The sequence below is a fragment of the Arvicanthis niloticus genome, chromosome 9, assembly GCF_011762505.2.
Source record: "Arvicanthis niloticus isolate mArvNil1 chromosome 9, mArvNil1.pat.X, whole genome shotgun sequence".
In the NCBI taxonomy this organism is placed as follows: Eukaryota; Metazoa; Chordata; class Mammalia; order Rodentia; family Muridae; genus Arvicanthis; species Arvicanthis niloticus.
In genome coordinates, this window is record NC_047666.1 from 5,536,222 (window position 1) to 5,552,630 (window position 16,409).

At 36.5% G+C, this 16,409-nt stretch overlaps 1 non-coding gene across 1 annotated transcript; it reads right to left on the reverse strand.

Moving 5' to 3' along the window:
* Positions 1-9,805: 9,805 nt before the first annotated feature.
* LOC117715904 (U6 spliceosomal RNA) lies at positions 9,806-9,912 on the reverse strand. The gene has a single exon (XR_004607690.1). It is a non-coding gene; the product is annotated as a U6 spliceosomal RNA (small nuclear RNA).
* Positions 9,913-16,409: the final 6,497 nt, after the last annotated feature.

The following is a 16,409-nucleotide window of genomic DNA, read 5'->3' on the forward strand; positions in this document are numbered from 1 at the left end:
ATGCAATTTATGATGTCCAATATCCTAAGATGTGTGACTTTCCACTGGATCACAGTTGACTTGCAAGAGCCCACACTCTTCGAAAAAACTAACTTTTTTTCTCCATGTATCAGTTGACAATAGTCCTCTCTTAAGTGTGATACTTCATGCCTCCCTTTGTTGTCCATATTTGACCTGGTAAGATGTGACTGTTAATGCAATAGTGGCATTAACACCATGGGTGTAACCAACTACTTTATGCTTTATGTGAATTTAAGTTACACTTTACAAGATGACACTCATACTTTACTCTATAGTTGGGCTAAGACCTTGTGACTAGATAGGCTCTAGATCTTAAGAGAGAACCTACTACCATTCTGCTAAGTAGATATGATATGAAACTAATTCTCTTATTACTTTTATGAGCCTCTTAATCCTGGCCTTTAAATTACCAGCAGGTATATGGATATATGTTATATGCATGCATTTCATATATGTATATAATATAGTGAGTGACTCTATGTATCCAAGTTTACAATGATGAGTTGTTGAGGATAGTTTTTAATCTGTCAAAATATTCACATTTATAATCTTATTTCATGTTCTACTAAGTATACGAAACTTCATTGTTTGCTACAAAAATGATTTGCACATTATTTTAGAATAGTATTTGGAGGAAATTGTAATCCGGAATTCTGAATTTTAACTATGATAACAAATTTAAACAACTTAGTTTAGTTGGAGAATGTTGGAGTACATTATATCCTGAATAGTACACCTTAAGAAGCTGACTTTCTCAGCAAATGGCTGCAACACTTTACTCTGTTAAATGTCACACTTAGACTGGGTAATTGGAAGTGCAAAAGACTGACTCTGGAAAGAACAGACACAAATTAAACAGAACATACTAATTTCTGATGTAATGGATGGCCACATGATAGAACTGTTTTTATTTATAGGAAATGAATCCAAAGTATTTTACTTGACAGAATTACCTTCAAATAGTCCAACTATTAAATGAATAAAGTTTTGTGAATTCAAAGGATATGTTACTTGTTATTTGGAATACAGCTATCCCAGCTCATAGGGTTATGTTTAAATTTTACAACATATTTCATTTTTGATCAATGTATATTAAGTTTGTACATCTAGGGGAGAGAGAGAGAGAGAGAGAGAGAGAGAGAGAGAGAGAGAGAGAGAGAGAGAGAGATATTGTAACACCCAAAGTGTAAATTAATTAGTGACATGTTTTTTCATCTCTTTCATGAACAGAATTATAAAAAGTCAGTTGCTGCCGTAAGTGATGTGTCCTGAGTCTGTGCCTCAATCTTTGCATGGTTCTCATACAGGTTCACATACACACATCCATACATTCTCCATCTTCCAGACGTTACAGCACTTCCTGGGCTAAGCAGAAAAAATCATGAGCTGGGAGTTGCTTGAAGGCTGTTCAGTTACAGCAATTACCTTAAGGATTTCAAACTACAGTGAGTAACTAAGACATAAGTACTCTTGTTGTCACCCACACTCCCATTTAATAATCAAGGACTATTACACATTTTAACACTTAAAGCCAGGGACAACAGCAAGGACAGATTAGAATTTTTGTCTATATGCTTTTGAACTTATAAACAGTGAACCATGAAATAGAAGAGCAATAACTTTCAGTAGAACATCAACTGGAACCGTCTGTATGTACCCTACTTACTGTAACTCACCAGCCAAATATAGACAGCTGAACACAAAAAATTATGAAAGTAGGTCCAGCTGGAAACACCTTAGGTGCCAATGAGATCTGATTACTCTGTACTTATGTAAAGTGATTATTATACTATCCACAATAGAATAAATTCTCATTGCTCAGAAGATCCACTACTTGCTTGCTACAAGTATATGCTGCTACATCTGGTTCAACGATCCTAAAATTCAACCCTTCAGATTTTTTAAAATTACATTTATTTATGTATTTATGTATTTATGTATTTATTTATTTATTTATTTACAGTCCAGTCATTGCCCCTTCCCTGTCCACTCTCCCACAGGTTCTTCATCCTTCCTCCTCTACTCGTGTCTCCAAGAGAATGCCCCTATCTCCCCCCAACCCCCGCACTAGACCTCCCTCCTCCCTGGGGTCTCACGTCTCTTGAGGGTTAGGCATGTCTTCTGTCACTGGGGCAAGACTAGGCAGTCCTCTGCCGTATATATGTCAGGAGCCTCAGACCAGCTTGTGTATGCTGCCTGGTTGGTGGCTTAGTGTCGAGAGATCTGACAGGGGTTCAGGTTAGTTGAGACTGCTGATCTTCCCGTGACATTGCCCTCTTCCTCAGCTTCTTCCAGCCTTTTCCTAATTTAACCAAAAGGGTCCCTGACTTCAGTCCAATGGTTGGGTGTAAGTATCTGCATCTGTCTGAATCAGCTGCTTGTTGGGCTTTTTGGAGGACAGCCATGCAAGGCTCCTATCTGTAAGCAAACCATAGCATCAGTAATGCTTTGGAGCCTCCCCTTGAGATGGACCCCAATTTGTACCTGTCACTGGAACTCCTTTTCCTCAGGCTCTTCTCCAGTGTTTTCTTTTTCTTTTTCTTTTTCTGTAGCTCTGTTAGACAGGAACAATTCTGGGTCAGAATTTTTGACTGCGGGATAGCAAGCCCATCCCTCCACTTGATGCCCTGTCTTCTTTCTACTGGAGGTGGATTCTACCAGTTTCCTCTCTCTACTGTTGGGCATTTCATCTAAGGTCCCTCCCTTTGAGTCCTGAGAGTCTCTCACCTCCAAGGTCCCTGGTACTTTCTAGAGGGTCCCCTGACCACCTATCTCTAAGGTTACATATTGCCATTCATTCTGCTGGCCCTCAGGGTTTCTCTCCTGTTCCCCTCCATATCTTATCATATATCCCATTTCCCCTTTCCCTCCATCTCCTACATGAGTCCCGCCCTCCCTCTGCCTCCCATGATTGTTTCCTTCTCACTCCCAAGTGAGATTGAAGCATAGGACAAATCTGCAACCTATAGATTGGGAAAAAATCCTCACAAACCCCACATCAGATATAGGGCTAATATCCCAATATATAAAGAACTCAGGATGATAACCTCAAAAAAACTAAATAATCCAATCAAAAAAATGGGGTATAGAGCTAGACAGAACCCACACCAGAGGAATATGGAATGGCCAAGAAGCACCTAAAGAAATGTTCAACATCCTTAGTCATCAGGAAAAAGCAAATAAAAAATGACCCAGAGATTCCAATTTACATCACTCAGAATGACTAAGATCAAAACCTCAGGTGACAACACATGTTGGCAAGGATGTGGAGAAAGAGGAACACTCCTCCATTGCTGATGGGATTGAAAACTTGTACAACCATTCTGGAAATCAGTGTGGAGGTCCCTCAGAAAAATGGAAATAGATCTACCTGAAGACCCAGCTATACTACTCTTGGGCATATACCCAAAAGATGCCCTACCATACCACAGCGCACATACTCCACTATGTTCATAGCAGCTTTACCTGTGATAACCAGAAGCTGGAAACAACCCAGATGCTCCACAGCAGTAGAATGGATACAGAAAATGTGGTTCATTTACACAATGGAATACTGTTCATCTATAAAGAACAAAGACAGAAGGAGGTTTTGCAGGCAAATGAATGGAACTAGAAAATGTCATCCTGAGTGCAGTAACTCAGACCCATAAGGATATACATTATATGTGCTCACTAATAAGTGGATATTAGCCAAAAATTACAGAATTACCTAGGATACAATCCACAGAACTCAAGAAGGTCAACAAGCAGAAGGGCCCAGGTATTGATCAATCTTAATCAAATCTAGCACCTCATTTGAGGTCATGATGAAGCCATTGGTAGCATAATTCATTGGTAGCATAATATTCCCACCAAATTAGCTGGTTCAACTATTCCTGGGTTATAACAGGTGTTCTGCTCCCTGAAGTAAAGTTTGTTTATTAGATTTGCACAGCATTGTATATGCATTGTATTTGCATTGTATATGCATTGGCTATTTCTTGAATATGTAGGTGAATTCATTACTAACTTTCCAAAATATCTGGAAGGCTATCAGGATCTTTTTGAAATCTGTGTCAGCCCACTGCTATACATACATGGATACATCTATCATAGCAGCTACTCTGTAAACAATATTGTTCAGAGCCTTCTCTGCATGTCTGATTATTCTCACAATGCATATACACCTTGAACTTTGAGTGTATCCCCTCTTATTGGGATGTCAGCAGGCCGGGAAATTTGCCAGCAGACCTTGACCTGCCTTGACTCTGCCTAACAGGCAGGCTTTCATAGAAATAGGTAAAAATGGCTCCCACCTCATGAGTACTGGGATCACAGATATGTGCTACCACATGCAGTTTTTACATGGATCCTGCAAATTGAATGCATGTCACCAACTTTGCAGAGCAAGCACCCTTACCCCCAGAGTAATTTCCCAGCTCCATCCAACTCTGAACCCCATAATTCAATCCTTGAATCCAGTGGCCCACATTATCCTCTATATTACCAGAAAAAGTTAGACTTATGGCTGGATTTATGTTTGGAAAGAAAAAAAAATTATAATGCTCTCCCTTGAATACATCTCTGGAAGTGGCGCCTATCCTGAGGAAATCCCATTCTGGACAACTGATTACATGGCATCAATCCTGTCCGGAGGCTGCCTTATACAGGTGCCCCACCTTACATCTTTATCTTAACAGAAACACCATGAATTTGAGTTACTAATTCTTATAACTACTTACTGTTAAAAAAAAAACAAAAACTAAGGTTTAGAGAAACTTAAGGGTTTTTTTGTTTGTTTTTGTTTTGTCTGGAAGGATTATCCAGATTTCCAGGTGTGTTATTTTGAAGAAGCACTAAAGACTCACTACTCCAGTAGTGTGACTTCTCTGAGAAAGGTGGTACATAGACTTAATATCAGGAAAATTACACTGATATACAAGAGTCCAGGCTGTCCATAGCATTGCTAATTATTTTATTTTTAATAGTTCTATAATATCACAATTTGATGATAATTAAATTGACAGGCTTTAAATTATACATGATCAATGTTATTTTAATAAGACAATTAAAAATATACTTACAAATTCTTGGGCCTTCCTCACTTCAATAGGCAAGGCCTGTATTATTCTCCTTGAATCTTAAGGCTTGTAATAACCAGTCAAATGCAGCTAGATTAATATATTATTTTCAAGCTGTGTCTGGGAACAAACTTCCAGAACGTTGGTGGTTTAAAATAACATGAATTTGTTAGCTTAAAGTTTAGCCTTTCAGAGTTCAAATTAGATTTCCTGGGCTAACCTCGGTATTCCCCGTGGAAGATGGACGATGAAGCAGAGTCCACAGTTCGTAGCTTCTAGGGGTCCTTCCCAACTTTGTTCGGTTTGCCCTTCTGACCTCTGTTTTCATTTCACTTTCCTCTGCTGTCTCTGATCTCTTGCCTTTTTCTCCTTTTTCTTATTAGAACCTTTGTGATCATATCAGTACTCCTATAATTAACTCAATGCAATCTCTCTATGCCAAGGGCCTTCTTTAATCATATCTGTAGATTTGGCCTTGCAATATTAAAGCAATATATTCATTACAGATCTTCTGGCTTGAGGGGTCCGGTAGCCAGCCTAGCTGAGTTGGAAAAAGTCATATATTTTCATACCCTCTACTTGATTTTCTCACGGAAGGATGGCTATTGAGCTTACAAGGCCTGAAGTATGTTACAGACAACAGCTCACCTGGGCTATGAGTTGACTGCTAGGACCAATTATGTGTGTGACAAGCCATTTCAGATGTCGGTCCTAGCAGCTCCCTCAGACCGTATCTGACTGCCCCTGCATGCTGTCAAAAGGGTTAAAACAGTAAGTTATGTGGTTTGAACCAAGTGCAACTTTTCACGTTACTGCACAAAAAAACAAGAGACTTACCTGAATCTTTTTGGACTCTTGATTTACTGCTATGCTTGCAAAGAAGCCCATACTAGCTCACATGAAGAGATCACAGCAGGGAGTCATATGTAAATGCTTCAGCTGACATCCCAGCTGTAATTTCAGTGGACAGTCAGCAGTAGTCACTCAGTTCAGGAGTGAAAACCCTTCCACATGGTTCCAAGTCCCACTCCCGCTAGCCTTCACATCCTCCCACTGAGGTTTGTGGTTAGAAGCCAGCCAGCCCACCTAGGTCTTGTATAAACTGCTGTCCACAGAATCCAAAGGCCTAATAAAACAGCCATCTTATTACGCTAAATTTGGAGGTAATTTTTGTATAAGTAATAGTTGTTACTCATAGAAAATTAACCCCAAAAAATTGGAGTCTAAAAGTAATTTTTCTCAGCAGATTTTTCTCATGCATATGAGAATGATTAAAAATCACTGTGAATTATGTTATTGAATGCTGTCATTTTTAAATGTTGTGTTTCATATTAAAAGCTATAAGATTCAAGGTGTAATTTATGCATGGAAGTTAATATTTTATGAGCACTATATATATTCAAGAACAATTTTAGCAGTCAGTTCAAGTATATTGTAACATACAACTTACTTGTTTCTATTTATCATGTTTTATACCACTGGGTCACATTTTCTCCAACAGAAGTTATGTTTCTTATTAATACCACCATTGAAAATTTTAAAAACTAAGAGTGATTTAGGCCAGAACATTTCAAATATTAGCATTTATAGTTCTTTCTGATATATACACACTAAAACTTGTTTCTCATAAACATTAGAGCTTGCAAAGAGATATCCCATCCCCCCCCCATATTTCCTTTTGATCTTTGCAAGAAGGGGAAACTCAAGGCTTACCTTTTATGGTCTTTTCTTTTGAATATCACAGGCCATTTCCAAACATCACCAAAAACCTTTGCAATAGCTGTTTATTTCGAGACATGAACATTAACTCGATACCAATACCACTAATGCATCAAAAAAGCATATAGATGTGAGTAGTATTTATTACAAAGAACAACTTTTCTTAGCATTATGATAAAACAAGTAGTAGTAATATTAGTCTATGTTGTGTTTCAATGTTCAGTATTAACTCTATGACATAATAGATACTTTTAAAAAGTATCAATCATAATCATTATTATGTGTGTGGACATGTGCACATATATGTACACATGTCTTGGCTTATATAGAGATCAGAGGATAATTGTGTGAAGTCACATTTATGTGGATTCTGGGAAGTAAACCTAGATTTTTAGGTCTGGCATTGCTTTTTAATGACAGGTCTTATTTGGCAGTTTCTAATTCAGAGCTAATATGCTATTCTCCTCTACCCTCTTGTCTCATGAGTCATTTCCGAGGGGCAACTTTTATCCATTAATTATAAATGGCATATGTGTATCAGAGCTAAGCTGGAAAACCCACCATATTATTGCCATAAAACAACAAGAGTGTGTTGTAGATATTGTTAATTACTCTCATCTTTAATTAACAAAAAAGTAGAACAACTAAAAAGTTATTTGACAAAATACTACTTGTTAAACACTGACACCTTCACTGTACTTTCCATATGAGTAATTATGTTATGTATAAATGCATATGTGTGTGTGTGTGTGTACTTAAAATGTACTCAGTAGAGAAAAATTTGTTAGACTGTACAGTCCATCCAATACAACTTTAACATTCAATCAACATCTGTAGTATACTAATATTCATAATAGTTAACATTTAAAGAAGACTGCATAGTGGTGAGCTGAGCACATTATTGAGATTTTTCTGTGGTGTTATCACTGGAATGAAAATTGTAGTGCCCTAGACTCCTGGTAATGAACAGATCTTGGAAGTGTGTACATTTTTTGTAAGTTTGGTTTATACTATGTATGTGTGTCAGTCTATAAGAATGTTTAAAAATGTGGTTAGTATTTGGAAATAACTTTCCATTGCCTTTCTAAGGCAAGAAGCAGAACATTGCCATTAAATAAAGATAACTGTTGCCACCATTTTTTGATAACACCAGACACCTAAACACTACCTAGGGTTTTGTGATAATATTTTTTTTGCTTTCTTAGAAATCAAATAAAAATTTCTTAGAAATTTTGCATTCACTTTCCCAGATATCTTTCACTTTTGCCATAATTGACTCAAATGATGCATTTTCTTTTAAATATTTCTTCTCAGAATTACATTCTGGATGTTTATTCATGTTAGTGCATGAAACTAAGGTTCATTTTCATTATAAGAAAGAATACTCCACTATGTGAGGATTCCCTAATTTATCATCCATATGACCTTTGTTGAAAGGTCTTTCAGTCTGAACTCTTTTGAATAATAGTACTTAAAAAAAATAGAAACTATCCTGTCTAAAGCAGTTTTCTTACAGTTCCATAAGAAGCACATGGAAAACTTGGGTCAACAGAAATTCCTGCTCCTTGCCCTGTAGTTACTCTGTAGGTCAATGAGGTCACAATTGTCTTGGATGTTGACAGGCTGGGTGGCAATAGGATCCAGAAGAGACAACAAAGAAAGGACCCGCTGGGTCAGAGGGAAGGAATATTTTCTGCCTTAACCAGGTCCCCAAAGTGATTTATCAGCAGATAATTTGAACTCTGATTTCAGGCAGGCAAGATGGATTTGTCTGCCTTCTTATTTTTGAAGGTAACTGGATGTAGTACAGTATTTTATTGCGGCTTCAATCTCTACCTTGTTAATGAGATTAAGAATGTGAAAATGTACTTTCTGGTCACTTGGCTCTCTTAACTCTTTCTGTGAGTTTTTCATTTTTTTAATCTGTCTTTTTCTCGCTTCTTTCTGCATTTTAAAGAACTTTTAAAAATTTTAACCACCAGTCTTTTGTTACAAGTGATGTTTTTCTATAGCCTTACCTCTCTGTGGCTTTTTTTGTTCACTTTATAATATACTTTAGTAATGTGAATATTTAACCTGTGATGTATCATTTAGAGAAAGTTTTAAATTCAGGGGTAAGTAAATATTTTGAAAAGTCATTGCTCTTCAATTAATATTTGAGGAAAGTGGCTATACATACACATTTTATTATTTTGTGATAAGTGCATTTTGTGTCTTTTCTAAGAAATCATTATCCTCTTTTCTACATATATTTATTTCTTGATATTTGTGGCTTTATTAAAATTACCTATAATGGCTTCATTCTTTTTTTCCCCTTCCATAAAATAATATGCCATCTTAGAACTCAACTCTACTGTTGTTTTTCATACAAAACAAGTCACAAATTCATCTCAGATAAAGGAGTGACCACTTACATTTACTTCATGATGATAGTATCTACAGTGCCATATTACAAAGCATTTGGCATATAGTACGTGACAGTGAATCTGCTAATATACATTATAGGGTTCTCTGCTTTTTGACTGCCAATGTAACATGATTAGCTTACCCCTGTTCCTAATGCCATGCTTTCTCTGTCATGATGGACTGTGGCCTTCTGGTAATACATCCATGGGATACATGATATTGGGGAAAAAATATTTCAGCAGAGACTAGATGTTGCTCTTTAAAAGGCAGAAAACATCATCAATGAAATGATCACAACCCTCTTTGATACCACAAGAGTAGAAGTATTGAATCACTATTGAGACACTTTGAGGAGAGCCATACTTGTTTTGAATCCTGCCATGTCCTTCACTGGTGAGAGTTCAGACAACAAATAATCATCACCTGGATGTGACCCTTATTTTTTTCCAAGAGGACACTTGATAGACACTATTGATTATGTCAAGAGCAATATCCATTTGATAATTTTTGCACATCTGCAAATACCAGAAATAATATTATGAACAGTTTCTAAAGATGCATTTTTTAACATCATTTGTTTTACTTTGCAATTCAAAGTGGAAAATATAAAATTCTTCATTAATCTGTACATCATTCTTATTCAAGGACCATGCTAATCTTCTTTGTGTTGTTCCAATTTTAGCATGTATGTTGCCAAAGCAAACACAAAAACACAGTTTCAATTCATGACTAAAAAACATGTTTTGAAGTTATAGATATCCAATAGATGAATGACATATTTGGTAATGTGATCATGTACTTTGCATGTGATATTTTCAAAGAAAGAATAGCTGTAGATACATAAGTGTCATGAAATGTTTTTAGAGAAAATGAAGATGACAAACTTAAACTTTCACTAAACTGATGTGTTTCTTTCAGTAAAAAGTTGTTTTAAAATAGTTATTTTATTTATTATATACTTAAAACTTATATGAAAAGGAAATCTCTGTTTAGTCAGTATTTAGTCTGATTTGACTTTAGAAAGACTGGGAATCAAAATCTAAGATCCTACATAGTATTTTTTATTACTATGATAAAACATCACAACCACGGCAACTTATGGAAGGAACAAAGTTTGTTTTGGGCTTATGATCCCAGAGAGATGAGTCTGTCATGGCAGGGAAGCATAGAAAGTATAGCAGTAGGAACAGGAACCAGAGAGCTTACATCTTGAACCACAAGCACAAAGCTGAGAGGGTAAAGTAGAAAAGGTGAGTCTTTGAACTCTCAAAGTTCACGTCTAATGTTACACTCCAAAAGGACCATACTTCCTAATCTTCCCCAAAGGCATCACTAACTGAAGACCAAGTATTTAAATGCATATTCTTATACAAACAAGTGCACACAAGATCATCATCACTGTCACTCATTAGCTCAGGCTAACCTTGAAGTAGTTTGCTATTCCGGGTGATTCTCTAACACCCAATCCTTTTGACTCTACTCACCAAGTACTGGGATGGCAGGTATGTGCCACCACACACAGACACTAGAAATTTTGTGAGAACAATGAATGATAGATGATGCTGATACACTGTCCATACTTTGAATTAAAGGTTCTTGGAATAATTCATGCATGATGTTTAGAATAGTGGTACTAGCTACTGTCCCTTACTTATCTAAGTTTGAAGAAACCACCCAACTCTCATTTAAAATATCTAGTATTTGAATGGGATTTCAGTTACACAACAACATTAAATTGAACAAAGAAAAAAATCTTGTGCATTCTCAACACTAATAGCAAGATCTCAAAGGTATAAATTTCCCCAGATATCTTCCATACATATTGGGTACCTTTCCCTCACAATTGCTATCCTGAGTACATCTAAAGCTCTGGGATGTGGCTTAATAGTCAGTGAGACAAAAAGGCAACAGTAGATATAGAAGCTGATGTAGAGTGATTCCTGGTAATTGAGCTTAAACTGGATGGTGTTACCTCTCTAATCAGAAGCATCTTTCCTCCCAGCTATACTACATATGCTTTTTGTGGTTTGGAAGTAAGTGTCCTTAAGTGAAAACTTCATCCCCTTACATTCCCTTCAGGGCTCTCCTTAGCCTGGTAGCACATTATCGCCATCTGTTGTTGATTGTTCTCAATATGGAACAGGCTTATCTAAGGTCATGTCCCCCTTTACCAGCAGCTAGTGGAGTTCAGAATCAGTGTCAACAGAGACTCAAGGGTTGCAGCTGGATGTGCGCAATCGGCACTGGGGCAGCCTAAGGCCCTACATCTTTGTTGTAGGAGACTAGACATTTTTTTAGCTCCCCCCCCCCTATTTAGAACCTGTAATAGTTACAAGAATACAAGGAGTGCCATTCTGTTGTTTCATTAAAAATTAAGAACCAACTCATTAACTGTATAAGCATTTAAATATATTAGATTTATAAATTATGTATTGCTTCATAACACATAGCTGATGAAAAGTTACAAATGAAAATATAAATATTTTGTTCCTATGAGATATAAGTTGTTTGGTCATAGAATCAGCTTGGACACATATACATTGGGGTACAAGTGTAGGTTCAATGGGAAATCTTAGATATCATTTAACAACTATATACTTCCCTATTTGTTGATGAACTCAGACAAATTTTGACCATTTTAATGTTTCCTTTGGAGAAATATTTAGTCAAGCTATTTTCCTAGTTTTAAAATTTTATTCCTTTTTCTCGCTACTAGGGTACATGAAACATTTATTAATTTCTTATCAGACTTTTGGTTTTTAATATTTTCTACTTTCTACGTTGCTTTTTTACATGTGGTATTGTCTACATTGCTGTAACTAACTTTTGAAGGAATCTCACTTATGTTTTTCTGTGCTGCCTATGCTTTTAGTATCATAGCCAGGAATTAATTGTCAAGATGAATGTCATAGACCCTGCTCTTCTAGTATCTTGGTGCTTTTAGGTCTGAAGTGGAAATTTACCATGCTCTGTTGAGTTTAGTTCATGATATAATATTAAAGTCTGATTTGGTTTTCTTCCAAGTGGAGCCCAGGTATTTCAACAACACTCAGTGAAGAGGCTATCTTTGCCCCATTATCCAATTCTTGGAAAATGAAAGGAACATTAGCTGTTTGTGTTGGCCTGTCTTTGTCAACTTGACACAAATTTAAGTCATCTGAAAAGAAGAAATCTTAATAGATTAATTGCCTATCACATTGGTCTATAGTCTGGTAGTCATTTTCTTGTCTAATCACTGATGTAGGAAGACCTATCCCACTGTAGGCAGGGTCAGTATTTGGCAGGTGGTCCTGGATTATATAAAGAAGCAGGATGCCAAGTTATGAAAAGCAAGCCATGAAGAACAAGCCAGTTGGCAGTGTACCCCAATGGCTTCTGCTTCAGTTCCTGCTTTCAGGTTCCTGCCTTGAGTTCTTGCCTTGGCTTCCCTGAATGATGACAGACCCTGCATGCTTTACTATTGAAACTGTTTTGAACACTGACTATAGACATGTGGCTTTATTTCTGAGCTTCCTAGTTTTTCTCAGTGGTCTCTGTGTGTTTATAGCCGCTCCAGAGGGCACTGTTTACTATTAGAGTAATTTGTAAATTAGAGTAAAATGTAATTTGAAAACAGAAAGTAGAATGATTCCATATATTTTCTTCTTGTTCAAAGTTGCTTTTAATGTTAAAATTTCTCTTTTTTGCAGTTCCATGAAAGTTAAGATTATTTTCTGTTTCTGTAAAATATTTTTTTCTGGTTAAGATTTTTAATGACAAATATTCTTCCAAATTCCTGTTGAACTGTCACTTGCATCTTGTGTGATGACAGATAGCAAGATTGACCCCTAGATTAACACTCAAGCAAGCAATGCATGTTTGTAATAAAAAAGTAAAACATGTCAGAATATTAACTATAGAGTACTGTTAAAGATATCAGCATGTAAGAGCTAATATTATGATGTAACAAAATTCCCCCTTGCTTTGCAAAATTACACTGGCCCTCTCAGTGAGTTTTCATTAGAGATTAAATTGGTTTCAAAGCCTTTAAAATTTTTTTCTTTAAAATTTTTTCAAACATGTATTTTGATCATATTTTTTTTCTTCTCCCAACTCCTCTCATATCCTTTCTACCTCCTCCTCATCAAATACCATGTTTTCTCTTTTTTAAATTTAAGGGAAAAGAAAGCAAGAGAAAAACTACAAAAATAGTAAAAGAAAAAATAAGAAAGTCAGCATGACCAATAAATAAACAACTGAATAAATAAATAAAACAAAACAAAATGCACATAAAAAAGCATGAAGTCTGTTTTCTTTGTCCAACTGCTTCTGGGTTTGGGGCCTACTCTGGAGTGTAGTTAATATACTTTGAGAAACTCTCATAGAGAAAATTGACTTTTCCTCTCCCAGTATACATCAATTATAAATAGCTTATTGACTTGGAGTTGGGCCCTGTGTCCACTAATTCTTTTTCAGCACTGCAACATTGTCTGGTTGAAATCTGTGCAGGTGCTGTGTGTGCCATCACATTGTCTGTGCATATCAGTCCTGCTGTGCCTGAAAGCTGCTGTTTCCTTGGAGGCAACTGCTACCTCCGGTTCTTTCAATTTTTCTTTTTTTTCTTTTCTTTTTATTTTATATTTTATTTACATTTCAGATGCCATCCCCTTTCCCCATTTCCCCTTCCTAGAAAACCCCTATCCCATGCCCCCTTTTCCTTTTTGCTTTTATACAATTTTTTAAAAATGTTAATCAAGGGCTTTATAAGTTTGGTTATGCTCAATAACCAAAAGAAGCATAACCCAATACCGAACCTAGATATATAAACTATCTTTGACTGGTGGAGACATGTGAACATCTGCCTCCATGCCCCCCCTCTTTCTCTCTCTCATCACCTAGCTTCTCCTTTCCTTCACCTTCTCCTCTCCTTACTCCATCTCTTCCTCTCGGTACTCCTTCCCCCTTAGCTCCTCCTACATATCACCATTCCTGTTAAAATAAAACTTTTCCCTCAAAATACAATTAGAGCATAATTATGCCAATTTGTACCAGTGAGGTACAAGATAGTCCTAATACCCAGTCCACCATTTTTTTGAATAACCAGAACCTCTGTCATCTAACCTAACTAAAGCACTTAGTTCTGAACCTGGCTTTTTCCTTGGTTTTAAAATGAATGTCAGCTGAAGACCATCCACTCAAATCTTTTCTCTCAAGGTAAATAGCCAGGATTGGCTATGAGACTATAAGTTTTCAACCCCATCAGAAATCCAGAATTACTGAGTTAACTATAATTGTGGGAAGCACAAACCATAGCTTCTAAAACTTAGCCAATTTATATAGACCTCTGAACACCTCGACACTCCCTCTACTACAAAACGTTGGAGCATCTGTTCTTCAGCCTTCTGGCCAAGGATCATCTGACAGACCTTAGTGATGCAGGATTATTAAGGGCTGATTACTCTGTCTAGGCAGATATAATCAGTCGACTATTCTGCAAGTGTGTCCTTTTCTGGACAGTAATTTGTCTGTAGATGGAAAGAGGCTTGTCTAGTGGCTGTCTCACCACAACTGGAGTAACTCCAAAGATGCTCAATTTCTTCTTAGAATTCAGTACAGGAAGCTGTCAGGAGCAGACAGATCTCTAATCAAAATGAACATTAATACAGAAATGTTTGTCACACCAATTCTGTGGACTTCTGACGTTTTGAAAACCAACTATCCATGTAAGGTAACCTGAACTGTTATCTGTTAACTCCTCTCAGCCATTTCTAAATAAAATATGGAAAACACCCTAACAATAAACTCAAAGCCATGAATTTGCTATAGTCCCTTAACTCATAGGCTAACCATCCCAAATTAGTTAAAAAAGTTAAAGAAGGACTGGGTCTAAGCCTTGTATTCCTAAATGTGTTAGAGAGGCACAATGCCCATGAGAGTATCAATATTCATCTTACTTTTATATCAATAAGAAGCTCATACCAATCTTTCAATTTTTTTTATCTCCTTTTGCACATATATCCCTGAGCCTTGATGGAGGAGTTCAGTGAAATCATCCCATTTAACTCTGAATGATACCAAGTCTTCCATTTTTCACATTACTCAATTGCAGTTTTCTGCATCCATTACCGTCTTCTCTAAGGGGAAGGTTCTCTGATGAGGGTGAGTGATGGCACTGATCTATGGCTACAATACTATGTCATTGTCCATTTCAGAACATCTATTGTTGTTATTCTTGTTCCATTCCTGCATCCATGTTGGTGAGCTTTAATGTGTGTAACTCTTCTAGGAGATAGTGTCTAACACCAAAATCTTATACTTTTATCTTTTAAGACTTACACTTGGTTGAATAGAGTTATTCCAGTGTAGTTTATTCCATTTTTTTAGGTTACTGCAAAAAAAGTACTCTTTCATTAATTTCTTTCACAATCTTTTCACTATTTGTATATAGGAAGGCTGCTGATTTTTTGTGTATTAACTTTTTTTCCTGCTAGTTTGCTAACCGTGTTTATCAGATACAGGTATTTCCTACTGAAGTCTTTAGTCTCTTTTGTGTAAAATATGTCATCTGCAAATAAGAAAACTTTAAATTCTTTTTTATCTGTATCCTCTTGATATCCTTTAGTTGTCAGATTGATCTATCAGAGATATCAGGTATCATGTGGAATAGGTATAGAGAAAGTGAAGAACCTTGTCTTGTTTTTGATGTTAAGGGAAACACTTTGAATTTTAACCATTTGGCTTAAAGTTGCAAGAGCAATGGGAAGCGTTAGTGGCTGACCTAGGAAGCACTTTTATGTGAGTGTGGGCTGGGCATTCTGCTTTGGTAGATGCTTATCCCTTTATATTTCAGTTTTCAGTTCATGTAGGAAAACTGTGAGAACATGGGGTAAGTATTCTGCCTTGACAGATCTTTATCCTTCTTCAGTTCCTGACAGACACATGTCCCTTTGTAGTACTTGGCAGATACACATTCTCTGTCTGGCCCTGGGTCTTCTTTGGGGTGGCGGTGGGGTTCGGGGAGGCAAGTGTTTAAAAGACTTTCAATGTCTACTTCTGTTTCTGTGGGATTATGGCCTATTTAAATTGTTTAATCATAATTTAACTTTAGTAAATAATATCTACAAAAAATTGTCTATTTGTTTTTTTAGATTTTCTAATTTTGTGGAGTATAAGTTTATAAAGTATGACCTAATGATTCTTGGGATTTCTTCATTGTCTGTTGTT